At 42.9% G+C, this 27,336-nt stretch overlaps 2 long non-coding RNA genes across 2 annotated transcripts; both read left to right on the forward strand.

Annotated features, from left to right (window-relative positions):
- The first annotated feature begins 968 nt into the window (after positions 1-968).
- LOC129632964 (uncharacterized) lies at positions 969-26,592 on the forward strand. Its single transcript, XR_008704775.1, has 3 exons — positions 969-1,094; positions 8,511-8,639; positions 26,114-26,592. It is a non-coding gene; the product is annotated as an uncharacterized LOC129632964 (long non-coding RNA).
- Positions 11,349-12,530, forward strand: LOC129632963 (uncharacterized). Its single transcript, XR_008704773.1, has 3 exons — positions 11,349-11,421; positions 11,804-11,916; positions 12,011-12,530. It is a non-coding gene; the product is annotated as an uncharacterized LOC129632963 (long non-coding RNA).
- Positions 26,593-27,336: the final 744 nt, after the last annotated feature.

A 27,336-nucleotide genomic window follows, 5' to 3' on the forward strand; every position in this document is an offset into this window, starting at 1 on the left:
ACCACCCTTATGGCAGAAAGTGAAGAGGAACTCAAAAGCCTCTTGATGAAAGTGAAAGTGGAGAGTGAAAAAGTTGGCTTAAAGCTCAACATTCAGAAAATGAAGATCATGGCATCTGGTCCCATCACTTCATGGGAAATAGATGGGGAAACAGTGGAAACAGTGTCAGACTTTATTTTTCTGGGCTCCAAAATCACGGCAGATGGTGACTGCAGCCATGAAATTAAAAGACGCTTACTCCTTGGAAAGAAAGTTATGACCAACCTAGATAGCATATTGAAAAGCAGATACATTACTTTGCCAACAAAGGTTCGTCTAGTCAAGGCTATGGTTTTTCCAGTGGTCATGTATGGATGTGAGAGATGGACTGTGAAGAAAGCTGAGCACCGAAGAATTGATGCTTTTCAACTGTGGTGTTGGAGAAGACTCTTGAGAGTCCCTTGGACTGCAAGGAGATCCAACCAGTCCATTCTGAAGGAGATCAGCCCTGGGATTTCTTTGGAAGGAATGATGCTAAAGCTGAAACTCCAGTACTTTGGCCACCTCATGCGAAGAGTTGACTCATTGGAAAAGACTCTGATGCTGGGAGGGATTGGGGGCAGGAGGAGAAGGGGACGACAGAGGTTGAGATGGCTGGATGGCATCACTGACTCGATGGACGTGAGTCTCAGTGAACTCCGGGAGTTGGTGATGGACAGGGAGGCCTGGCGTGCTGGGATTCATGGGGTCGCAAAGAGTCGGACATGACTGAGTGCCTGATCTGATCTGAAGGAAGTTAAGTGTTATGGACTGAACTGTGCCCCTGACCCCCCCCCCCTTAATTAATATGTCAGCATCCTAACCTCTAGTGTAAATGTACTTGAAGATAAGCCTTTTAGGAGCTAAAGCTATGTGTGGTCAAAGGGTGGTGTCTTACTCTGATAGGATTGGTGGTTTTATAAGAAGAGGAAGAGACAGAAGAGATCTCTCTCTTTCTCCATGTTCACAAACCAAGGAGAGACCAGATGAACACACAGTGAGAAGGTGGCTACCTCCAAGCCAGGAAGAGCGTTCCCACCAGAACCTGACTACACAGACCTCCAACCTCCAGACTGGTGAGAAATAAAACTTTGTTGTTTAAGCCACCTAGAGTCTGTGGTATTTTCTTACGACAGCCTGCAATACTTATTCAGTGAGCCCAAGTCTGAGATTTAAAAAAAAAAGTATTTATTGATGGAAAATTTAACTGATGGATAATTGCTTTACAGTATTGTGTTGATTTCTGCCAAACCTCAGCACGAATCATCCATAGATATATATATGTCCCCTCTTTCCTGAACCTCCCTCTCCATCCCACCCATCTAGGTTGTTACAGAGCCTCAGTTTGAGTTCCCTGAGTCATACAGCAAATTCTCATTGGCTATATGTATGGTAATGAGTGTTTACATGTTACTCTCTCCATATATCCCACCCTCTCCTTCCTCCCCCAACCCCTCCCACTGTGTTCTTAAGTCTGTTCTTTCTGTCTATGTCTCCACTGCTGCCTGCAAATAATTTCATCAGTACCTGGGTCTGAGATTTTGATGCACACAGGATTTTCCATGGCCGGTTGGCACTCTGGCCTGGGAGGTGGGCAGCTTCATTCCAGAGCAGTGTTGCCCTTTGCTGTAACAGACTCCGTGATGTCAGGCACTCCCTGCCCCTAGAAATGGCATGGATTCCATCACCAAGGCTCCTGGGATAGCCTTTGACGAGGAAGCAAAGCTAATCAGCTTGTCCTCTGTTTGACTCATGATGCTGACCTACTAGCATCACTTCTGGACCGATTGAATTCCACAACTTAGGCGTTTGTGATTCAAACCTGGTCTTCCACAGAAAGATAAATGCAGAATTCTGTGTGTCATGCAGACGGCTTGCTTGAATTCCACCAGGGGGAATTTTTCCATTAGAAGAGGTAATAATAATCCTTCCCCTTTTTTGTGTCCCATTGAGACTCACATGTCAACAGATTTCAGAACGTTCAAAAAAAAAAAAAAGCCTCAAATTTAGCTTAATGTTTGATGTGACTTTTACATTCCTAGCTGTGTCCAGCACTAAAAGCATGGCTTCCGTCTTTCCCTCTGGGTCTCACCTTTTGTACCTCTTTGATGCACTGAAAATGCTCTCTGTGGATCAATGGAGATTACCAACCCTCCAGACATAGAGCTGTGACGGAAAATCAATATGTGGTGTGGACAGTTGAGGAGAACCTTAAATAATGTCTTAGAAGAATCCGCATTCTGAAGGCGCCCGCTTCCATTGCCCGCAGAGACGCCTAGCAGGGGTCATACCTGCTAATATGCGTGTTCTTCATTGGCGTGCAGAGGTTTTGCTAAACCAGCAGAAGAAAGCTGCAGTCAATATCACAATTAAATCTTGGATTCACAGATGATTCTGATACCTTTCCCCGCTCCTGTCCCTATGGTGAAGATATTTAAAAAATACCCGAACTTGGCACTTAAAGTCATGCTGTGATGTGACATGTGCATTTTATATATATATTTATTCTTCTAAAAGCAACACTTAGCAACTTCTACTTGCTGGCATCATCTGGTGCCAAGAAAAGTGAGAGGGTGCAACTGGAGAGAAGCAGAGGCTGCTTTCTTCTTTTCCTTTTTTGTTTTATGAGTTTTTTTTTTTTTTGATTTTATAGAAAACCCACATTTTATGTTATTTTTTAAACTTTTAATTTTTTTATTATTTACAATTTTTTTAACTTTTTATTTTATATTTGAGTATAGCCTACTAACGGGCTTCCCTTGTGGCTCTGTTGGTAAAGAATCCTCCTGCAATGCGGGAGACCTGGGTTTGATCTCTGGGTTGGGAAGATTTCCCTGGAAAAGGGGAAAGGCTAACTACTCCAGTATTCTGGCCTCGAAAATTCCATGGACTGTCTAGTCCATAGGGTCACAAAGGGTCAGACACGACAGAGCGAATTTCATAGCCTATTAATAATGCTATGATAGTTTCAGGTGGAGAGTGAAGGGACTCAGCTATACATATCCATATATCCATTGTCCCCCAGGCTCCCCTCCCATCCAGGCTGCCACATAACATTGAGCGGAGTTCCCTGGGCTATCCAGAAAGTTTGTATTGGTTATCCATCTTAAATATAGCAGTGTGTACATGGCCATCCCAAACTCTCTGATTATCCCTCCCCTTATCAGAGGCTGCTTTCTTCTAGAGTCAGAAGAGAAGGAGGTAGGAGCCCTTATTTATTAGCTTCTTGTTCTGGCATCAAGTATTATAAAGCTGCCATATGTAAAAGGACCCAGGGAGGGGGCCCCAGGACAAATGCCTGCATTTCCCAAGACACTCTAAGATCATGGCCTCCACGTGCTGACTTTCGCCAGATACCACCAGGCCATGGACTTCTCCTGATGGAGCACCCCTCGGGTAAACACTCTGAGGCTTTTCTAGAATACAATTTTTGCTAAGAAAGCACTTTAGGTCCCTGGAATTAGATAAAGTTAGGCGGGTCTGGGAGGACATACTTTCCAGAATAGTTTTTGTCGCTTGTGTCTGTTAAAACAACCACAGTAACAAATGCAAGCAGGATGAGAAACTCAAAAGGTACCGAAGCATCATAACTGAGGTGCTGGGGCCCCGTAACTGTGAGAACTCCTGTGGGCTTGCACTGCCTTGTTAGCAGCCGTTGATGGTGTTGTAAGGCTGCCTATGGTTTGCAGTAATGCACCACCACCGTTCAGTCCATGAGTGCGCTGTAGTGAGAAGGTGTGAGATGCTCCTGGAGGTGACGTGTCTGTTCAGAATGTGAGAGGGTGTGGAAGACTGCAGGGCAGAGGAGGAGGCACAGGTGTTTGCACAAGTAGCAGGAAAGCTGTGGGTCAGGATCGGGGAGAAGGGACCCTGGGAAAGGCGTTTCTTTGTTAGCATTAGTTGAAAAGAGACAGAAGTGGAGATATTTTTTCCGATTGAGAAACTGACATCAGCAACAAACACTTCTGGCTCATGATGATTTAAAGAAAGAAGGACCACAGGTCACACAGGACGTTGAAGACAGACCCTCTGATATTTCTTTCTAGGACATCATGGACCACTGTCGGCTCTAGAGCTGCTCTGAGCAATGTGGCAGCTGTGGGTGACACGTGTCCAGTGAGTCCCTGAAATGTGGCTGTGGATTGTATCAAGTACATGTTAAACTTCAAAGACCTGATAAGAAAAAAGACAATTAAATATTCCCAAAGTTTTTTAAAAATATTGATTACATGTTGTAATGATTATTTAGGATATATTGGGTGAACAAAGTACATTATTAAAATTAACTTCACTATAAATTTCTAGTTACAAAATACATAACTCATGAGATATAATGTACAGCAGGGTGATTACAGTTAATACTCTAATAAATATTTGAAAGTTGCTAAGAGAGCAGATCTTAGAAGTTCCGGTCACAAGAAAACAAATTTGTTGCTATGTGTGGTGACGGATATTAACTAGATATATTGTACTGATCATTTCATTATATACACAAATATCAGATCATTACGTTGTACACCCGGACCTAATACAATGTTTTATGTCAACTATACCTCAATAAAATAGTGAGATGGTAATGTGAGTAAAAATTAATATCACCAATTTCCCCTTGCTTTTTAAATCAGTACTAGAAAGCTGAAGATTAAACATGTGCTTCCCATTATCTTTCTACTGGACAGTGCTGTTCCAGAGTTATATAAACAGATTAAGTTGAATCTCTCTTGTGCATGATCACACTTTAAAGCATTTTAAGTTCCCCAATTTAAAAAATGAACATCCCTAATTCTGGCAATTACTCTTTAAAAGCTCTAGCTCCAGAGGGCTTACTAAGCACCAGTGAATGTCACCCCAGTGATCAAACTTCCATTTGTCAATGTCACCCTTGAATTATGGTGCCTAGGACTGAATGCTGTGATGTCTGAAAGTAGTTGAGAAAAGACTTGCAAGAGGAAATAGTCTGCGGTTCTGGAATCTACATGGTATAGCCTGAGATCGCTACCCTTCTAACACTAACAGTACACAAACTTTCAGGGAAACTTCACTGTGAGGTGGGCTGAGGTCTGACTTGGATCTGACCCTCTGGCAATAGCAACACCCTCATGAAGATGAAAGCAAGAATGACGATCCCCTTGGCCCTCTGTGTGTTGCAGGCATAGGTTCTTCCTCATTCTTACAGCAATCTGACTTGTAGACTTGGTTGGACTCTCTCCCACCTGCTTCCCTTGGGAGAGATGATTAATATTAATAATTGCCCTGGTTATATTAACAAGAGGAGCTGTATTTTAAACAGCTGAGCTTTGAGAACTTGGAATTCAAGTGCTTCCAAAGCCATGCAGGGCAAGTTCCATCCTCTCTATTTTCTGGGCTTTGTGTCACTCAGCCATCCACGTAAGCTGGCTCTCCACTCCTGACTCAGCCATGAAATTAAAAGATGCTTGCTGCTTGGAAGAAAAGTTACGCCCAACCTGGACAGCTTATTAAAAAGCAGAGACATTACTTTGCCAACAAAGGTCCGTCTAGTCAAAGCTATGGTTTTTCCAGTGGTCATGTATGGAAGTGAGAGTTGGACTATAAAGAAAGCTGAGTGCTGAAGAATTGATGCTTTTGAACTGTGGCATTGGAGAAGATTCATGAGAGCCCCTTGGACAGCAAGGAGATCCAACAAGTCCATCCTAAAGGAAATCAGTTCTGAATATTCATTGGAAGGACTGATGCTGAAGCTGAAACTCCAATACTTTGGCCACCTGATGTGAAGAGCTGACTCATTTGAAAAGGCCCTGGTGCTGGGAAGGATTGAGGCAGGAGGAGAAGGGGATGACAGAGGATGAGATGGTTGGATGGTATCACCGACTCAATGGACATGAGTTTGAGCAAGCACCAGGAGTTGGTGATGGACAGGGAGGCCTGGCGTGCTGCAGTCCATGGGGTCACATAGAGTCAGACATGACTGAGCGACTGAACTGAAGCCATACATGGTCTATAGGTGATATCAATAAGGTGGATAGAAAATTCAAGCCCTGAAAATGTTCCAGAGGCTCAGGTTTGTTGACTTGACGTGGCTGGGTGGAGGAGTTGACAGTAAGACTGGACTGCTGGTTCTTTATTGCATTAAAGTCTAACCTTTGTGCATGTCCCACCACACCTTCTGCCTGACTAAGAGATAGGAGGAGAGGGGATGGGGAGGGGTGGGACAAAGTAAGAAGAGAAATGTGCTTTTGAAAGAGGGAAACCAGTGCAGTCAGTTCAAGAACAAAGTTCTTTTCATTCTCCCTGGAAATCAACACTCACTGAATAGCTTGTTCAATCTTCAGAATTATTTACAAAACTGTGGGAAGTTTCATTTGGCCATTTGAAAGATGTCTGTGTGTGTGTGTGTGTTATCCTTTTAGGAAGATAAAGCTAAACTCTTTAAACTTTTATTTAGAGAAAACCCTCAAAATCTGGTGTACATATATATTTGATCTAACCTCAAGGAGATAATACTCGAACCCCTCATGGGTCATCATTCCGAATCCTGCAAACACTGTTCTGGCTTAGCTCTCTCCAATGAGTGTCCAAAAGACATTTCTGTTTGTGCATCACCTTGGGCTTCTCCTGCTTCTCCTTTGAGCATTGCCTTCTCTTCTGGGTACCCCGGCCATGTGGGTTATACATCTCCCCCAACAGGGCTTGTTCCATCCCTGCTAATGTCTTAGTGTCCCTTGCATGCTCATCACAGAAGCATTGTGGGAAACTCCGGGTGAAAGTGCTTTGTGAAGAATAACGCCATATAAGTGGAGGATCATTATAACTGGATTAGCTTCTCCTGGACTAATTATTTCCCAGTTTTTCAGAACGAACTGCGTTTGCCATCTGCTGGCCCAATTACCCAAATGACTGAAATCCTCTTTAAACCTGGTCACACTGCTCCTCATTCTTTCCATCTCCCTTTTCAGTGCTGCTGGCAGATTTTAGAGCCTCTGTGTTCAGATCCTTGTCAGAGATTTTATGGTGGATAACAGCCCTCCCTGAAGTAACCCAGTGACCATCTTGAAGTTGAAGGCAGTGACAGTCTCCCTTCGCTTCTCATCTAGTTTTTGTCTGCTCCTATCATCTATTTTGCTCTGTGTCATCTCCCTCTTAAAAATCTACATGGCGCCTTTTTGAAAAATCAAAGAAAGTAGAACACCACTTGCTTGTTTCTTTATTAATGCGATTGAAAGTGGATAGTTTTTGGCTCCTTTGTTATGCTGTTCAAAAATTAAACTCCAGAAAGTTAGTTGAAGATGGTCTCTTTCAAATTTGAACTCCTGGTTTATGCAATTTTTCCGTGTTGTTTGTTTCACTTGTCTTTAAAAAGCTATCCTCTTTCCAAATTAGCTCTCTAATGGAACTTTAGATGTGTGTTTTAAATTTCCACGATTAGTTTAATTTACTGGTTTGTATGTCTATTTATTGCTTAAATCAGTTTGCGTTAAGCTTGAAATTAGAAATGGAAGCATAGAATCATGATGTTATCAAAGGAACTCCAGCTGTTTATACAGGGCAAAGGCAGATACAAATGGCCCCCAAACGCACTGGCATTGGATTTTTCAGGCAATTCACTAATTCCCATAGCCAGGGACTCTCCTTTTCTTCCAAATATTCCTTTCCGTACCCTGTCTTACTTGTTAATATCAAATCATTTATGAGTCTATGCTGTATGTCAGTTGGAGGTTAATAACTATGGAACACACACACACACACACACAAATATATACCACTTCCTATTCTGCTCCCACTGTCAAGTAGCAAAGCAAGCTTTAAATATCAGTTCAAGATATCAAAACACTTCATTATTAATTGGAGATTTATTTTTGCAAAAAGTAATTATAGCAGAAAATCTGAGAAGAGAGGGTCACTTTAAAAATTAAATTTTCAATTAATTAATTAATTTGCAATAGCTTTTGCTATTTTTTATGCTCACAAACATAACGCATGCTCTTTAGGGAGTGCTAAGAGGCTTCAGTCATATCCTAATCTTTGCCACACCCTGAACTGTAGCCCCCCGCAGACTCCCCTGTCCATGGGATTTCCTAGGCAAGAAGACTGGAGTGGGTTGCCATGCCCCTCTCCAAGGGATCTTCCTGGCCCAGTGGTGGAACCTGAGTCTGTTAAGTCTCCTGCTTTGGCAGGTGGGTTCTCTACCACTAGAGCCACCTGGGAAGCCACTCATTTTAAACAGTGGGAAAAGATTCTGAGAAGAATAAATGGAAAGTTATCTATAACCTCTATGTAGAAATTACTGCTATTGACTATTTAGCATATAGATTGTTGGACTATTGCTGAGCTTTTGTTCTACTGTATTCATTAGCTATTATTTTTTCATAAGAAACTATCCTAAAACATAACTTGAAATTCCAACCATTATTTAGCTCATGATCCTTCTTGGCAATTTGGGCTGGGTTCAGCTGGGTTTCCTGGCACAGGAAAGTCTCAGGAGACCTAACCTGGGCTTGCTCCTTTGTCTGCAGTCAGCTGATGGATCAGCCTTGACCAGCACAGACGGGACGTCTGGGGCTTCTTCGGTGGCTTCCACTGCCTCCGACAGCCTACCTGCGCTGGTTCACATAGTGGCCTCAGGTTTTAAGAGCAGCAGAAAGGTATGCTCCCATACACAAATACTTTTCAAGTCTTTGCTTCAATCGTATTTGCTATTGTTTCTCTGGTAAAATCAAGCTAAACGGCTGAGCCTAGAGTCAGGGTGGAAAGGGTGTGGATACAAGGAGGCAGAAACAAATGGGAGGGACGTCCCTGGTGGTGCAGTGGTTAAGACTCTGCACTCCCAGCGCAGGTGGCCCAGGTTCGGTCCCTGGTTGGGAACTAGATCCTGCAAGCTCAAACTAAGACCCAGAGAAGCCTGGGGAAAAAGAGAACAAAAGAAAGAAACAATTTGGGGACATACTGTAATCAACTCACCACAACTAAACCTACATAGTTGTAATAATTTAACAAAATTATTATATACATGTTGAATCAGCCAGTGTTCTCTAGAGAAACAGAACCAATAGAATATATATACCTATATATCTCTATTGTGCATGCTAAGTAGCTTCAGTTGTAACTGATTCTTTGCAACCCTGTGGTCTGTAGCCTGACAGACTCCTCTGTCCATGGGATTCTCCAGGCAAGAAGACTGGAATAGGGTTGCCATGTCCTCCTCCAGGGGATCTTCCTGAACCAGGGATAAATCTGTGTCTCTTACGTCTCCTGTACTGGCAGGCAGATTCCTTACCACTAGCACCACCTGGGAAGCCCATATATCTCTATCTGTATAATTTTATTCTTAGAAGAGTTCATGACTCATTTCTGTAAGATATTTCTCTTCTTTAACTAGAATTAAACATAACCTGATTTGTGTCAGATACATGCCTGCTTCTCCAATGAGCTGCAGCAAGAGCTTAATACATAAGCATGGGGTAGTCAGATTACTTTTAAAAATTGTCTTCTTCAAAGATTATTATATATCTTACAGAGAACAGATCATTCGAACAAAATTAAAGCATGGTTCGGAGAAATAGGTTTCACCTGATTTTATTTCAATCATTAAAAAAAGTCAGTATTGTCAGCTGACATTCTTGAACTTCTACAGTGTTCTGAGCTGAAGGCAGGAAGTTGGGGTTGGGGGAGAATCGTAGCAGGAAGAAAAGGATTTATTAGAATGATAAGGATGAGAGTCTTGCTTTCCAGGGCGAGTGGGATCACAGTAGCAGCACAGGGAAAAGGCCAAGGGCAACAAAGTCAGAGAGTGCTGGGGGTGTGTTCCTTAACTCGGGTTTGGCTGGTTGCCACTGGAAAGCCAATACTTGAGAGACAAGAGTTAGTAGGAAAGGAAAGCTTGCTTTATTTAGGAGGCCAGCAACCTGGAAGAAGGTAGACTCATTTCCAAAAGCCAACTCCTAACTGCTGATCAGGGGCCAAGAGCTTTTAAAGGGGGAGTTTCAGGGGTGTTTCATAGGCAGGGGGAGGGAGCTACGTGCAGAAACAGCAGTCAGCTCTGACAGTATCTTGAAATTGGTCATCAGTGATCTGATCAGTGACATCTTGATTGTTTTAAGTACAGTTAACCTTCAGTTTCAGGGTCAGTTTGTTTCCATTTCCTTGAGGCCAGTTAATGGAATTGTGCAAGATGGAGTGGTTGATGTCATGGCTACAGTCTGGTCATCATGTAATTAACTCCTTCCACCTGGTGTGGATTTCAGTATGTATAAAACAGCTCAGAGGACTTGACTCAGAGTATTATCCATAGCCCTTGAGGATGACCTTCAACTTTGCTTAATCACTGAACTATTAATATTTTGCCTTGTTTGATGGTTTCCCTTTGCTTCTGCATTTTCTTACTTCTTTGATTAAAATTATCCTCTCACCAAAGTTTTTCTACAGACAAGAGGCAGGAGGAGGACATGGAAAAGGGGTCTGTCCTGGGAAGGCCCCATAGGGTCCTCCTCAGGTATAGATGGGGTCCTGGGTCTGGCAGGTATGAGCTCTCATCTGACTCAGCTTCAGCCAGATACACAGCCTTCATTCCTACAGACACAGGTCCACCTGGGCCACTGCCTGGGACACTTTGATCTCAGGTGGAAAACTTGGATCCAATCAAATTTTATTTGGAAGCAACTTTTGGTGGCAAGCAATCTGTAGAGTACACACAAGCAGAAACATGATATACACGTGAAACATACGTAATGTTATAAGCCAATGTTACCTCAAAACGAAACAAAATAAAACAAAAACCAGATTAGGCACATGGGCCACAGTTTGCTAAAGTGTGAAAGTGTTTGTCACTCAGTTGTGTCTGATGCTTTGCGACCCCATGGAGTGTAGCCTGCCAGGCCTGGGTGTCCATGGGATTCTCCATGGAAGAGTACTGGAGTGGTTTGCCATTTCCTTCTCCAGGGGATCTTCCTGATCCAGGGATTGAACCTGGGTTTACTGCATGGCAGGTGGATTCTTTACCATCTGAGCCAACAGGAAAGCCCACTGCTTGCTACTCCCTGGAAAAAGCACAAACCCCTCAGTCTGCTGTGAAGGACTTTTCCTCTTTGAGTTCCCACCCAGTATTCTACCCCGCCAGCAGCTCATGCTGACTCCACGTGCCTGATCCTGGTCCAGCTTTATGTCCTTTTCTGTTTTCTCTGCACGTCCGAGCTGCATCCTCCTTTCAGAATGAGCCATCCCAAACCTCTTTTAGCATAAAGGAATAAAGCAAAGTTCACGCCATGCTGCTTCAACTGCTCAGGTGGGGAAAATACCAGTTTTTGTTCATGCTTTCAACTTCTGAAGTGCATACTTTTTCCTCTGGCTTATTCTCAGAGCTGGTGATCCTGGGACGGACAACTGCCGAGATGGGCTGAGGGATGAGCAGGACATCCTCATCATGACAGGGTCTGTGTTCCCACTGCTGGAGCTGTGTGCATTCCTGACCTGATTCAAAACAATTGCTCCAAAGACACCATTCTACAGGAAGGAAAATCAATAAGTAATTTCTTTCCCCCATGTAGCTCCATAGGTGACAAGGACAACTCACACATACCCGCAGCCGTAAGGGCATGTGCCTGGAGTGAAAGGCAACATCTTGCATGGCTCTAAATAAAAATAGAGACAAATGGGAAAAGCAAAGAAGGCCGGAACAGATAGATGCTGATGGGCGCAGAACCATTTTTCATAGGCGTTTAAGTTTTGTTCACCCAGGCACTTTTGCATTAGGGCTGGTTGTTGGTGGAGCTGTAATTCTATTTACAGATGGACAATGTGGACTATTTTTCAGGATGAAGGGTGAGTGTCAAATTTCTCTTGAATCTGGATCTATCCCATGGCCTCCTTCCCATCTCTTCCTGTTTGGAGAGTACTCTACCTGAAATTGCAAGTAACTGATGAAATGTGAGTGTGTTGGGAAGAGAATTTCTTCTGTACTTTTGAAATGGAGCTCAGGGCCATGGTAATCTATCATTTTTTTTTTTTTTTTTGCTTCTAGAGCATTGCCACTTAAATGAAGCTGATTCAGCTGAGTTTGAGGAAACAGTAGCAACATCAAGTTAAAGAAGCTTAGTGGTTTTGTGGCTGATACATGCTTATTTCTTCCGTGCTTTCTGAAATAAGTATTGTAGACAAAGCTCTTCATTATACTCTTTCAGTGAGTGCAAAGCTACTTAGACTTAAAATATTTTTTCATACTTTGGCGAAGGGGTCACTCCAAATAAATGAACCTAAATGCTTCAAACATTTTGACACCTTATTTTTCTGGGCAAGCTAGCAAACTCATTTTCTTTCTGACTTGCCTTTCCCCGTAGGTGATGAAATGCAGATGTAACAATATTGCCAATTAGATCAAGATGATGAAGCAACAGGAAAGTTCTAGAAATAACCCTTGATCCATTAATAGGATTAATGGTCCCATTATGTCCTCTAACAAGTTTTATTTTCCTCTGTGTGCTGAGAAGCATGAAATTATCATGTAAATAATGTCACGTCTGTGCAAACAATTTACAAGGTGCTCTCCAAATTCAAATTTAACCTGTCATTTCTCTCAGTTTGTTAACCAGTGTTATTTCTTGAAGTTTTCTTCCGTATTACATGAGAACTGAATATTGATTCCTTATTGAGCTCTCATCCCTATGTGACAGGAATCCATGTAATTTTAAGGGGAATGAGGACCCATTGATATGATTTGATACTAAGATTCTATGAGCAAAGATAGCCAGAAATAGGTTGGAATGAATTTCCTTAGCATTCCTAGCTGGCTTCATTAACTCCTTTAAAGGTTATTTAATTTTCTTTTTGCATTTACTGAGCTTGTTTTTATGTCTCAATGCTTGTGTGCTGAAGGTCCCTGTGGTGGCCTAGCTTCCAGATTATTCTCTGTGGAACTGAATTAGACAAGTCTGCATGCAAAGGCTGGCAATGGTGGAAAAGAAGTGATCATTACAGAATCATGACCATCCTGATCCCTAAAACAGCCTACATAGCATATATCTAAATCTTGCATATAGGATGCTGAAACTTAATGATGTTCCTTTCTAGAAAAATGCAGTTTCTGGCCTTGTGTGTTTTGGTGTAGGTAACTTGCTATTGTCAAGGGCTTCCTTGGTGGATCAGCAGTAGAGAATCTGCCTGCCAACGCAGGAAACACGAGTTTAATCCCTAGGTCAGAAATATCCCCTAGAGACGGAAATGGCTACCCTCTCCAGTATTCTTGCCTAGAAAATCCCATGGACAGAGGGCCCTGGTGAGCTACAGTCCATGGGGTCACAAAAAGTTGGACACTGCTTAGACAAAAACAACAAAAAGTGATTTGCTATTGTAACACACACACACAAACCACACGCACAACCCTTCATTGAGAACTTGTATTAATTATTAATGCAAATTCAAACTATTACCAAGAGAATGAAGAAGTACATTACAAAACCTTAAAATACTTCAAGCATACGTTTCACATCGTTTTATTCAGTTCAGGCCTTGCTACTCAGCAGTGTGGCATCCTTAGCCAGGAGGTTTCTTTCCAAGATGCCTTTTGTTCTGTATTCAAATGTCTTCAAGTGGCTATTAATACTTTCACAAGGTGGCATCATCATTCTTGCTATCATGCTGTTCCCTTAGGCTCTCGTATTCAGCACCCAACTGATGGTAAATCAAGCTTTAGCATCTCAAGGAATGTGAGGGCTGGAAAATACTTTCTCCTGTCACCTGCATTCTGGCAGAACAGTGAGATAACAATCTTCAACCCTCTTCTCCAGCCACGTCTTTAAAGAGGCTCTTGTGGATAGAGGCTCTTTTCAGTGTGGATGGTGTACATGGATGGAGGGGAGAAAGGGCAAAACCCCACAAAGGCTGACATTATGACGTTCTAAGCTTTGGAGTTTCTAGCTATACAACTGGTGGAAAAAAAATCCACCTGCCAATGCAGGAGATGAAAGAGACTTGGGTTCCATTTCTGGGTCAGAAAGATCCCCTGGAGGAGGGCATGGCAATCCACTCCACTATTCTTGCCTGGAAAATCCCATGGACAGAGGAGCCTGGTGGGCAACAGTCCATGGGGTCACAAAGATTCGGGCCCGATTGAATATGCATGTACACATCTGAACATCTAGGTCTCCTGAAGATGAGACTGGGATTCTGCTTTTACAAATGTTGGGTGTTTGGGGAGTCGGTTATTATCCTTCAACATGATTGAAAAGGCAAAGGAATGATCGTACTGCTTGTGGGTCATCCAAGGGCAGTGACTTCCAGGTGACCATAATGGCCATTTTGACAAAGTGGCTTGTGTTAAACAGATACTACATTGTGGGTAATGAGGCCTGCCTGGGTAGCCAGTTTTATATCTGTCACTCAGGCTGATCTGAGCACGACAAGGGTGTCCTTGGAAGGTGAACTGGAGGTGACTTCTCATGCGGCTTTTTATCACCAATGTAGGCACCAGAGGGAGAAAGGCTGCAGCCCAGCAAATGCCGTTTACTGAAAACTCACCACGGAACACTTACAATGAAAATAAGCTCCTTGGAATTACCTCCTTTATTGATATAACCCGGATTGCTCTGGTGTTGACACAACCAACCTAGCATGGAGTGATCTCCAAGACCACCCTCATGGACTGCATCTGATTTTACGACAGGTTGTCAGGAAAAAAGACAGACTCCAGTGCAGTGTCATTTTCCATCACCTCTGAACCATTTACAAATATGCTTTTGGCAGGAGTCTTGGGAGCTGCATGAAAAATTGCACTTGCGCATTGTATCACGTGATGGTTCCCTAGAGCCCAGGTGGCCAGTGACTAGGCATTTCTGTGGTGTGGCTCCCACAGCCCTCCCTTGGGATAAGGCAGGTAGACTTGAAAAGACTAACTCTCAGAGAAGTGCCTCACCTTCAGTGGGATCACAAAGAAACATTCCTTAATGAGTCAAAGTCACTCCGCGGTTACTGTCTCAGGAACTGTGTGGCAGCTAGTTTTCCACTGGCTCCTCTCGGAAACTGTGGTTTTGGTGCTTGTCCAGTTTGTCCTGCTGTTCCTGCCCAGCCCATCAATGATGTGTGACCATTGGCTACCAGACCCCCAGGGAATCCCTTTGAAAGGGGAGTTGGGTCCTGTGCTCCATCTCATGACCTTGACTTGGCACACTGTGGGCCCTTACGCTACTCTTGTTGGGGAAACTCACAGACTGAAACCACCCACCTTGGCCAGACATCACAGTAACCCCTTTTGCGTGAGTTATTTTACAACAAGAGGTCCTGGTAAGGAACACAGAATTAATAAGCCACCACCACCAAGAGGAGTTCGGGAAAGGTCAAAAGGAGAGGTCACGTGTCCGACTATCTCCCAGAATCACTAGAATCCATCCAGAATCACTTCTGGATTCAGAATCACAATCCAGAATCACTTCTCACTGGCATCTGTTAGGTAGTTAGAATAGGAAAAAGGAGTCCAGAATGGCGGTGGCCAAAAGACAAGGAAGGGAAAATAGAATAAAGGAAGTTCCGAGGACTAGAGTGAGGACCTCAGGTAGAACAAACAGCACTCCTGGCTAGTCCAGGGGAGGAGAAAAAAAACATATAAAAGAGGAGCCGAAATTGGGCTGGGGGCCTCTCTTCTCTTCGCATCTTTTGGGTTGGCAGGCCCTCATGCCTTGAGGATGTATTTTCCTTTACTTTCTAAATAAAACTGAGCTGTAACATGGAGCTGTAACACTGGTCCATCTGAGGGCTGTAACACTGGTCTGTCACTTCAAATTTTTGTAGTAATGAGATAAAACCGAGGAAATTACAAACTCCCCTGACACATCCATCTTGGCTGAACAATGAGTCTACCACTAGGAAGGACCTTGAGTCCAAATAATTGGTCAGAGACAACCCAGAAACTAATCTCATCACCATAAAACCCAAGACTACAAGCCACATGGCAGAGACGTCCTCCTGGGTTCCCTTAATTTGCTGCTTTCCTCCCGGGCACCTCTTCCCAAGAAAGCTTCTTGCTTTGTCAGCACATGTGTCTCTTTGGACAATTCATTTCTGAGTGTTAGACAAGAGCCCAATCTCAGGCCTTGGAAATCCTCTCCTTTCCTCTAGCACTCTTGTCCTTCAGTAATAACCCTTATCCTTTCCCCAGAAATGGTTTCTGTGCTGGGATCTGGCCCAGATTCCAGGGGAGTTACAGCTTTGGTGCCGAGCTCCTAGTCTTTCATTAAGTGGGAGCCAACACCAAGGAGGAAGACAGGCAGCTTCTAGGAGATAGAAAAGGCAAGAAGACAGTCTCCCTCGGAAGCCCTGGAGGGAAGGCAGTATTGTTGTCAGCTTGACTTTAGCTCAAGAGGGTGCGTTTTGGGCTTCTGACATCCAGAACTACAAGAAAATAGATTTGTGTTGTCTTGGGCTGCTGTGTCTGTGGCAGCTCGTTACAATGGGAATGGGGATGGGAATGAGCAGCAATGGGAATGAGCCCAGGCATCAGCAGATGAGCTGAAGGCTCCCACATGGGGAGCAGATATTTGCCTGGGCTCAGCCGAGTAGGGTAAAGGCTGGACGGGGACTGTGGGCCCTGAGAGCAGAGGAGGCTGCAGCTGCCTCTAGCAGTGTCCTGGGGGAGGGCCAAGGCCCTTTGGGGTGGGGGTTGCTGCAGGGGGTCTGGACAGCTGGGACCCTGGGCTACTCTGCCCCCCATGCTAGAACCTGAGACTGGAAGGTGTTTTGCAGTGCCCTGTGCTGGTCATATCCTCCATGGCCTTTGTCCCCCAGTTTCAGCTGAAGATGTCCTCTCCACGTGGTGCAAAAAACAGAAATCTAGAAGTAATTCTCACTACAGCTCCTCCCCACATCCCATACCCAGTCCATCCAAATTTCATAGTAGAGATTGAATAACCTGGTCCTAAGCTTCCTCTCCGGAGAAGGCAAAAGCACCCCACTCCAGTACTCTTGCCTGGAAAATCCCATGGATGGAGGAGCCTGGTAGGCTGCAGTCCATGGGGTCGCTAAGGGTCAGACACGACTGAGCGACTTCACTTTCACTTTTCACTTTCATGCATTGGAGAATGAAATGGCAACCTACTCCAGTGTTCTTGCCTGGAGAATCCCAAGGATGGGGGAGCCTGGTGGGCTGCCGTCTATGGGGTCGCACAGAGTCGGAGACGACTGAAGCGACTTAGCAGCAGCAGCAGCAGCAGCAAGCTTCCTCTCTGATTTCACCAACTATTGTCCTTCTGGCCAGTTCTGTTTGCCACAAAGACAAAGTGGATTTTCCCTTTAGGGCTTTTGCTTTCTGTGTTTCAGGAAATTCTTTTCTTCCCCTTCCCCCTGGGTCTCAGCTCAAGCGTTACCCAGTAGAGGGACCTTCCTTGACCCAGGATGCCTGCAAACCACTGTTGTCTACCAGGTCTCTGGGTTTTATTTTCCTCATAGTTTTTGACCCTACTTGAACTGGTCTTGTTTGTTGAATTTTGTGCTTATGGTTATCCTCCCTTGAGAACAAGGAAGACCGTGACTGGCTTGTTCGCTGTGGAGTCTTCTGTGCCCAGAGCGGCACCTGCATATAATAGGCACATTGCATCCTAAACACCTCCAGGATCTCTGAAATATTCTCTCTCCAGCCCCATCACCTTATTTCCTAGTTGGATTTACAGTGACAGACACTTTGCAGAGAAGTAAAGTTTGAATTGTGTCTGGGCTTGGATCTGCTGGAATAATTATTTATTTTCAAGGTGACCTGTAAGGAGAAAACTAAGTAAATCCCAGAGGGTCTGGTGCTTTCTAAATACTAGACAAACCTATGATGTCGATAGTGTGGGGCAATCAGTACAAGGCTGAGAATGTATATGTTCAATAAACATACCTAATAATAAACATATTCCATAGATTTAATGAGCAATGCATTATTGCACCTGCTTTGAGCCCTTCACATGCTTTCAAATTAAAGATTGCATTCCTGGGAAGTGAAGTGAGAAACGTACAGCTTGGGATTGAATTATTTTGGGGAAGTTTCTTGCTTTCTTTCAGTAAATATAACAAGAGACAAGTCTTACACATATTTAAATTTAAATAAGATGTTTCCCCTCTACCTTAATAAGACTCTTTATTCACTGTGCCCCAATGGTTGTGGAATACAAATGCTCCTGTCATCTACCATATCTGCCTCCTACCGCTATTACTACCACTAAAATTACTGCTCCTGGTACAATTCCCACTACTGAACAATCACTACTACAACTGCTTCCACCTTAAGTGCAACTGCTACAGTTACTATTACTACTCCTACTACAATTGCTACCAATACTACTACAATGACTAGCAGGACTACCATGAAAACTATTACCACTATTAATGCTACTGAAAACGATCCACACGATTCTTCAAGCATCTTTCATTCCAAGGCCCCACTTCATTTCCTTTATGGGTTGACTGTTTTCTCCTTTCTTTAAATTTTTGTTTTGGAATAACTATAGGTTCATGGGAAGTGTCAAAAATGTACCGGGAGGTCCTAGTTTACCTCAAAGATAACATCTCATGCGACTCCAGTACAATGTTAAAACCAGGAAACCAACATTGGAGATTCTTTCAATTTTATCTAAGAGTGTATCATTGTTTTTCAAGTTTATAAATTTTATTTCCACCATAGTCCATATATATGTTCAATCAAGGAAGAGGTGAACAATTTGCTGGTTGTTTAATGGTTATGTGATTAATTCTCCCCAAATTCATAATATTTTTGGTTATAGGTGGCACCTTTTGTGTTTTTTATCACTTTATTTTCTCAAGGACTTGTAAGCAAGTCATTGATTTGAAGTGCATAATACTAGGTGAAAATATTTGAGAGGTCTGGAGTCTTTGGGCAATCATTTCTTTGTTTTTCCCTTGCTTTATTTATTATTTTGTTGTTGTTGTTGCTGTGGTTTTTAGGTATTACTTGCAATATCATGTATTGGCTGATGCCATTTCATAACATAAAGTCTTGAAGTGCTGCATTGTAGTGGAGCAAACTTTTTAATGTGTCAATCCTTTATTCATATGATAAAATGGAAGTAAAGCATTATTTCATCTACTTGAAGGTGTACTGGTGTGTGCTATGAGTGAGTGTACTTTAGGGCTTCCACTTTCTTTCTAAGCAGGATACTAGCCCTATAAGCCCCAGAGAGGGACTCAAGTGAAGGAATTTCTAGGAAGAAGTAATCCTCTTCCCTGGAGTCAGTTAAATGAATTATTTGTGGAGTCTTTCTTTGGAAGTCTGCAAAGCAGTTTTGCTTCATCTGTGCAAAATAGCCACAGACAAAAGAGCCTCACAAGATCCCTTTCAAGTTTCATGAATTTCTTACTGCAGTTTTCCTGGCATAAGGCATGGCCTGAAACATTAGTTTGGTTATTCTGATTGCTCCAGTAATCTGATCAGACATTTCCATAGGGAACACTGTCATGGCTTCATTCTTTGTATAATTTTTTCTCCTTGCAATCATGTTGCTTCACCTTGTGGTGCTGGTGTGAGGAACAGACATGTTCCTTTAGCACCTTCAGCATGTAAGCTTATCATTTAGGAGCAAGTGACCCAGTGGACACAGATTGGGGATTTGCTTAAAGGGGTCCTTCTAGTATGGGAGCTAAGTGGTGATGAGGGATTTGAAGTTGAACTCATTAACTCACTGCTCAAGTTCTTGACCTTGGCATTTCACAGCAAAAATGCCAATGTTTGAGTCTCATGAAGATCAATTAGCTCATGGTCTTCAGGAACTGAGGCCTAGGCATCAGTATTAAAAAGAAAAGAAATGGGTCAAGTACATAGTCAGGGCTGACAGCCACTGACCAAGGTGCTGAAAACATGTCAATGAAATAAACAGTGTTATGTTTGAATTCTCTTATTAAAGAATAGGGTTAAGCAGATTGAATGATATCCACTGGGAAGGGGAGATGAGGAATGAAAGAGGTGCATCTTTGCTGTGAGATGTGGGTCACGGGGAGCAATGGTGTCCATTCTGGGAGGCACAGCAGGCCAGTTAGCAAAGTCAACTTGGTGGATAGTGCTCAGTCAGGTTGGGTTGTAGTTCCACCAGTCTGTGCTTTCCAAATAAGACCCTCATCAGTGGGTGGGGTGCAGGAGCAGGATTCTTTTTGCCAAGAGACTAGCCATGGTATCTAAGTGAACTAGATTCAGGAAGGAAGTGTCATTGTCAAGATGGGAATTAGGCAGTATGGATGACCTTCCACTTCCTATGCAAGGCGGCAATTTCTCCTCCTTGTATAGATGGAATCACAGATCTCTTAAGCTCTCCTGTAGGCCGCTATCAGGTGATGGGGAGGAGGGAGAGAGAGGCCTGGGAGTCAGCAACGCCCTGATCTTTCATCTAATGGGAGAAGATATCAAATTCTGGATGCCTGTTGAGGCTAAGGCTTCTTCTTGGAATTTTCCATGATGGCTGCCCCACTGGGGCAGACTTGGTCTGTGAACAGTGACCACTGGGGGAGATCTTACTCTGGAGAGACAGGGAGAAGGGCTGATTACCCTCCTACCCACCTCCACTTGCTCAGACACCCCACAGTACTATGACCAGTGCATTCACATCCTGTAATTGGCTTTAATAATGCAAATTCACTGTCTTATCATTAGTCTCTTCTGTCTCCCTTCTAATCAGTTCTCATCCGATCACAACTTAAAAAAAGACTGTAAAACCTCATAATACAAAAGTGAGAAAGTTGACACCTGAGCTGGTTTAAATTGGCCTCTAGAAGGTTTGACACTGTTCAATTGAGTTGATCTTCTGTAATCACAATTCTCTCTTCTTCCCATCCCTGCTAGAAGCCACTCATTAATTATAGATAGAAAATATAAAAGTTGGTTTTCCTGCCTTGCATTCATCACAGAGATGTATAGTAAATGCAGTGAAATTGCATTGCTAAACTTGAGCTTGTCTTAAATCAAACTGACCTTTAAATTATCCTTCAAACTTTTCCCCCTAACCCCCAGCCTCAAATAACTATTGGCCCATAGACCAACTTTTATTAATGACATATTAAATTTGATTAACTTTATTTGAGCTCAGGCTGAAGAGGTTGGAAAATAGCTTTTACTGCATGCTCTAGGTGAAATCTAGTGTAATATATTATATTAATATGCCATTTGATCCTCCAACTGAGATAAGGAAACAGAATTATGTTGGCAAATGGAAATCACAATGCAATCTCAGCCCAGACCAAGTCATAAAAACTAAAAGATACATTTCTAAAATTCAAAACCAGAGAAGATGATGTCATGGATGGACCTTATGATCCTCTCCCATCCTGGGCATTAGTCTCCTGTAGTTTGGTTTCCGGGGATCCTGAAACCTCTTCCCTATCATTGCTCTTCATCAGTCGTCTTTATCTAGGCTTTCTTACCGTCTCTAAGCCCCTATGTTTTGGCCCTTATCCTGTGCTACATTCCTGGTCTTTGAGCAGGGGATGAAATTGTACATATAGCATCACAGGAAACCTCCCACCCAGCTCCTGAATCCAAACCAAGATCTGAGCCACTTAAGTATCATAAGGCAACTATGTAACAGGCCAGAGCAGTTCCTAACGATGTGGAGACCATAACAGCTTTTCTTTTTCCTTTTCTTCCCAGTACGGGGCTTCTCTGGTGACTCAGTGGTAAAGAATCCACCTGCCAATGCAGAAGAGTAGGGTTTGATCCCTGAGTCAGGAAGACCCCCTGGTGAAGGATATGGCAACCCACTCCAGTATTTTGCCTGGGAAAACCCACAGACAGAGGAGCATGGTGGACTACAGTCCATGGGGTCACCAAAGAATCAGACATGACTTAGCGACTAAACAACAACAACAACTTCCCAGTCTGCCTCCTAAGTCCCCCCACCTGGGGCTCAATAGCATGGAAGAATAAAGTCTGATACAATATATCCTCCTGTGTGTAACAGGAATTCTAAGATGTGCTGTCAGAGATGTTAGAGGTCACTGCTTACCCTCCGGAAAACTGACCAGATAAAAGGGACTCCACAAGCTCCTGTACACATCTTACTTGTCCTCTGGATCACTTCCACTTCTTTCCAGGTGAAGATCTTTTACAAGCTCTCTTATTCTTATTTTTTATATGCAGAATGGAGATGCTAAGAGAAAATATCTTTTATGAGTGAATTCACTTAATATTGATGGACACATAGCCAGCTTCAGTAAATGTTAGCTGATAGCTGCTGTCACTTTCAAGAAACCATCTTATATTGCTGTGTGTTTAGACACAGAAGTTAGGTGAGACACATTTGCAATATGCTTCATACATTTGTTAAGGATTGAATTGTGTCGTGATTGTCAACGAACTGAAATTTTCATTTGTTAAAGTCTTAATGTCTAGCACCTTAAAATGTGACCTTATTTGGAAACAAGTTCATTGAAGATGTAATTGGTTGAGAAGAGGTCATCAAGATGGGTCTTAATCCAATTTGACTGTGTCTCTTATTTGGACACAGAGAGATATACAAGAAGAAGGCCACGTGAACATGAAGACAGCTATTCAAATGGCCATATGAATGGAACCTGAAGGTCTTAATGGAACTTGAAGACAGCCGAGGAGAGGGGCTGGGCTTTTGTTTCTTTCACTGAAAGTCTAGGTAGCATTCAGTTATGTGTTTTAAATTTATAATGAAGATTTTACAGCTTCATATATCTTTGGTGGGGCTAAATGGTAGGCCATGGTATTTAATGACCCACCAAGTTTCAAAGTTATACAACTATGTTGGGGGATAAAAACCTGGCTTGCTCAGGTGTCAGCTGTGTTCTCTTGGCATACCTTGCTGGTGAGATCTGGGAGACAGCAGTCACATCAAATAGTAATCAAAGATCAACAGTAATGTCACCTTGCAGTCTGATGAACCCACCAGTTCTGAAATCCTTTCATGCTGTTCAGGTCTGCTGGGCTGGACTTGTGAGGATGATAAATCATCTGGTGCTGGAGTGATTATTTGGTGGTCAGTTAAAGCAAAAAAAAGAAAACAACCAGGGGTGAAATAAGTGAAGGACAGTCCATTCTGTGGCACACCTGCCAAAGCTATTTTTTTTAGGGCAGTTGTGCCTTTTTTTTTTTTTTTTTTTTCCTTTGGAAAATGAACAGACCAATTTGCTGTCACTCTCACTGCTCCACTCTGGCTTAGACCCACATCACTTCATGCTTGCATAATTGAAGCTGTTTTCCCACTGGTCGTTTTGCCTTCTTTCTCTGTTCCAAAGCATTTTTACTGCAGGAAGGTTTGTGTCCTAAAATATCCCATTTATCAAGTACACACCCTTTTAAAATCAGTTTGTTAATATCCATGAAATAGCACCCCCATTGCATATGGGACAAACTGTAAACTTCACACAACATTCTAGATATTCTGTGTTCAGATGACAGTCTGGTCAGCAGTCATTTTTCATTATTTACTGGCACCTATCTTCACTTTTTTTCACATTGTTTTCCAGAAAACCAATGCGCTTTTCCATGACTATCTCTTTTGTCTTTGTCTTTTCTTTATTCAAGTGGATACTCTCTTCTCTGCCCAGACAAATTCTGTGACTGCTTATGCCCTGCTAGAACTAGCTTCACTAAGAAGCTTGTTTTATTTTTATTTTTGAGCATTTCAATTTCCATTGTCTCTGTGAAATAATGAGAAATATATATGTATTGGTCTCTGCCCCTGGTTGACATAGAGTTCCTAAAACCCTTGTAAATAGAGGTGCTAAGAGGATCTTTTGTTCTAATATTTAGTCTTTGATCCATCCTGGTTTCTTGTGCAGAGCTCCTAAGTCTTTTGTAATTTCTTAAGTGATAGGAGTATCTGACACTGAGCTCTTAAATCTCTTGAAATGTCCTGGATGATGGAACTCTTCTCTTCAAATGAGGTGATGCTTGGTGGGCTCTGGATGAGGGCCAGTCGCCAGAGAGACCCAGCCATGATTAGAGGCTTAGAACTTTCAGCTCCTCCATCCATTCCCCAAGCAGGGAGAATGGCTGGAAATGGAGTTAATGACCAATTACGCCAGGTTGGTGAAACTATCCATGTACTGGATGTCCCTCAACTCCATTGGGGTCAGATGGTCCTGCACTTGGGACTCTCCCAGACCCATGTTTCTCTTCCTCTGTCTGTTTAATTATGTCTTTAATCATATCCTTTATTATATAATATAGTGTAAACACAAGTAAATATTTCCTTGAGTTTTATGAGGTGTTCTAGCAAATGATTTAATTCAAAGAGAGGGCTGTGGGAATTCTGATTTGTAGCCAAGTTGGATAGGCTTCCCTGGTGGCTCAGAGGGTAAAGTGTCTGCTTGCAATGTGGGAGACCTGGGTTCAATCCCTGGGTCCAAAAGATCCCCTGGAGAAGGAAATGGCAACCCATTCCAGTACTCTTGCCTGGAAAATCCCATGGACAGAGGAGCATCGTAAGCTACAGTCCATGTGGTTGCAAAGAGTCAGACATGACTGAGAAACTTCACTTTCACTTTCTTTTCTTTGGTTAGAAGTTGTGGGTAACCTGGGTGGCATTACTTGCCATTGGCATCTGCAGGGGAGAGCCATCTCGTGGGGCTGAGCCTTTAATCTGTGGTCTGTGCCAACTCTGGTTAGTATCAGAGTTGAATTGAGTGGTAGGGGGCCCAGCTTGTGTTGGAGAGCTGCTCAATGTGTGGAGAGTGGAACCAGGTGTCACAAGTGGGAGTAAAGGGGAAACACAGGAGTGCTTCCTCACATAGTCTCTTATTTTGGCACTGCATCATTCTGGACTGTGACCTGCCGGGGCCCAGCCCCAGTGGATTCAGGGAATTTGAAGCGGGGACGGCGTCGGCGAGGATCAGGAGACAACTGCTTAATTAAACGTTAATTAAGGATACAAAGAGTAATAGAATAAGGATAGCTCAGTGAGGAAATTCAGTGGAGAAAAGAGGCTGAAATAAGGATAGCTCAGTGAGGAAATTCAGTGGAGAAAAGAGGCTGAATAATTCAGCCAGAAGGTAAGAGAAAGAACAAAATGGGGAGACCAAGTTTCGGTGAACAAGGCCCGCACTTTATTTTTCAAAGTAGTTTTTATACCTTAAGTTATGCATAGAGGATAATGGGGGAAGGGGTAGAGTCATGCAGTAAGCCAGGCTTTCTTCCTGCAAACTTATCATATGCAAAAGTTTAGGTGATTTGCATCATCTTCTGGCCCGGAGGCCTGTTAACATTTTAAGACCCTTTCTTCAGAAAACTTATTTTTCTCTAAAGGTGATTAGTCAGGCGCCACCCTCCAAAAGCATTAAAGTTGCATTCCTATAGCGCAAAGGTGTGGTGGGCTATAACAAGAAAAAGAATTAACTCAAGGGTCCAAAGTTACAAACATTAAAGCTACTACTTACACCAATTATATCAATCAATACACTGCCAGGGACACAGCAGGTAAGGGATATGGAAACTTAGCAGCAAACATTGGCCCAAAAAGTGAAAAACTCTTCACCAGTACAATTTCTAATCAATCTTTTAACTGCTCAAAGGAATCTGTGTTTAGAACATCTCATGCCTCTCACAGTTGGGAGGCTCTGAGCAATCACATGTGGCCAGAAAAACCTATTCAGGCAGGCTAGAGGACTTCCAAAGGAGTTTGTAGGTTGAAACACTGTCATACCCAGGAATTATTAACTGGAGCTGTAAGCTAACTCTTTTTTCAGAGAGAGGTAGTGGGGGACAGCCCCCCGTAAAGTCAGAGGTGTAGGTGAGAGCACAAAGCAGAAAGTAGGCAGACTCTGGTTTTGGGGGTACATGCTCGAGAATTTCCAGGGGAATTCCTGAGGCTCGATCCTGCCTTTGGGTATGCCGAGCCTCCTTCCTCATGACCTTTGCCACGGGCGGAGTTCCTCACGCTGGCTCCCGGCAGTGATAGAATTCCAGTTGAGCTATTCCAGATCCTGAAAGATGATACTGTGGAAAGTGCTGCACTCAATATGCAATATGCAATATGCATTCAATATGCAATATGCCAGCTCCCGGCAGTGACCTTCATTTGTATTGAGTCACTCACTACTATTCATAGCCATTTGTTGTAATTTGTAAGTCAAGTTCAGAATCAAATCTCCTCGAGAGCCAGAATCATGTCTATCCTATCTTTCCTTGTAGACTCCCCAGGGTCTGCCCCAGTGCTGTACAGGGGAAGCTCTCAGTAAACATCTGATGAACGAATAAGTGGTACAACGCAAAGCAGCAGTGAATCTGAGTCCAGCTATACTGACCTCCAAGATAGAAAACTGAGTTTCAGATACAAGCTCCTCAAACAGGGTCTATCCCTGATAAACTGTTCTGTTGCAACTGAGTGCAGCTGGCATTGTTCTTTCTGACATAAACTCAATCCCTTTGAACAAGTTTATCTTAAAATACAGTGTGTCAACTTATACAGAATGAAACATATGTCTTGGTCTTATGTAAGTCAACTGTACTCTGCCTGGTGGGTGAGATGGGCTCTGTGTTCAAGCATTCTTGGATGAGGCGTTGCATGTGAAATTGAATGGAATGAGATACATGTATATGAATGGCTGAATGTCTTCACTGTTCATCTGAACCTATCCTTGTTAACCTAACCTTGTTAATCAGCTACACTCCAATACAAAATAAAGAGTTAAAAAAGAAATTGAACAGAATGAAATCCATTGACCGATTTGGGAGCTTGACTCTGGGCTGTGAACCACCTTCCCATGATGTCTTGATCACCTGGGCTCCTCGGGAACATCTCAATTTTGATTACTGTCCAAACAAAAGCCCTGTAAGATTATGAGGCAACTATATGAATCTTTTCTAGAGCATGTATCATAAGAAAACACTTAAAATGCACATTTTTTTATATGTCCATTTACTTAGACCCCAGTTTTCACCTTTTTTGAGGAGACAACTTATTTAACATTTTCATCTCTAGATTTTTTTTTTTGTCTTGTGTTCAAACTGGGAGGGGATTGGTCACCCCAGTCCCTCTGCACTCTCCTGTTGGTCATCACTCTCAGTGACATTAATCACAGTGATTTTCCTATAAAGTTGTTTATCATAGACATTATAAACTATCTCTATATGTGGGCTAGCTAATTTTACTCTCTATCCTGGGAGGTGATTGGTTAGCATTTATAGTGTCCTGAAGAAGAATGCACACATTACATTGATAGGCATGCTTAGCATTTTAAATGCTGAACATGAGTGTACAGTCCAGCATCCTCTGCTCCAAATCCTCAACCATCTTTATTCACAAATATCTGCATTGGAGATTGGTTCACTCAAGTAAGGACCATTGGAGATAATTTTTATGACTGTGTGGATCACAACAACTGTGGAAAATTCTTAAAGAGATGGGAATACCA

This window comes from Bubalus kerabau, chromosome 18 (genome assembly GCF_029407905.1).
Source record: "Bubalus kerabau isolate K-KA32 ecotype Philippines breed swamp buffalo chromosome 18, PCC_UOA_SB_1v2, whole genome shotgun sequence".
Lineage (NCBI taxonomy): Eukaryota > Metazoa > Chordata > Mammalia > Artiodactyla > Bovidae > Bubalus > Bubalus kerabau.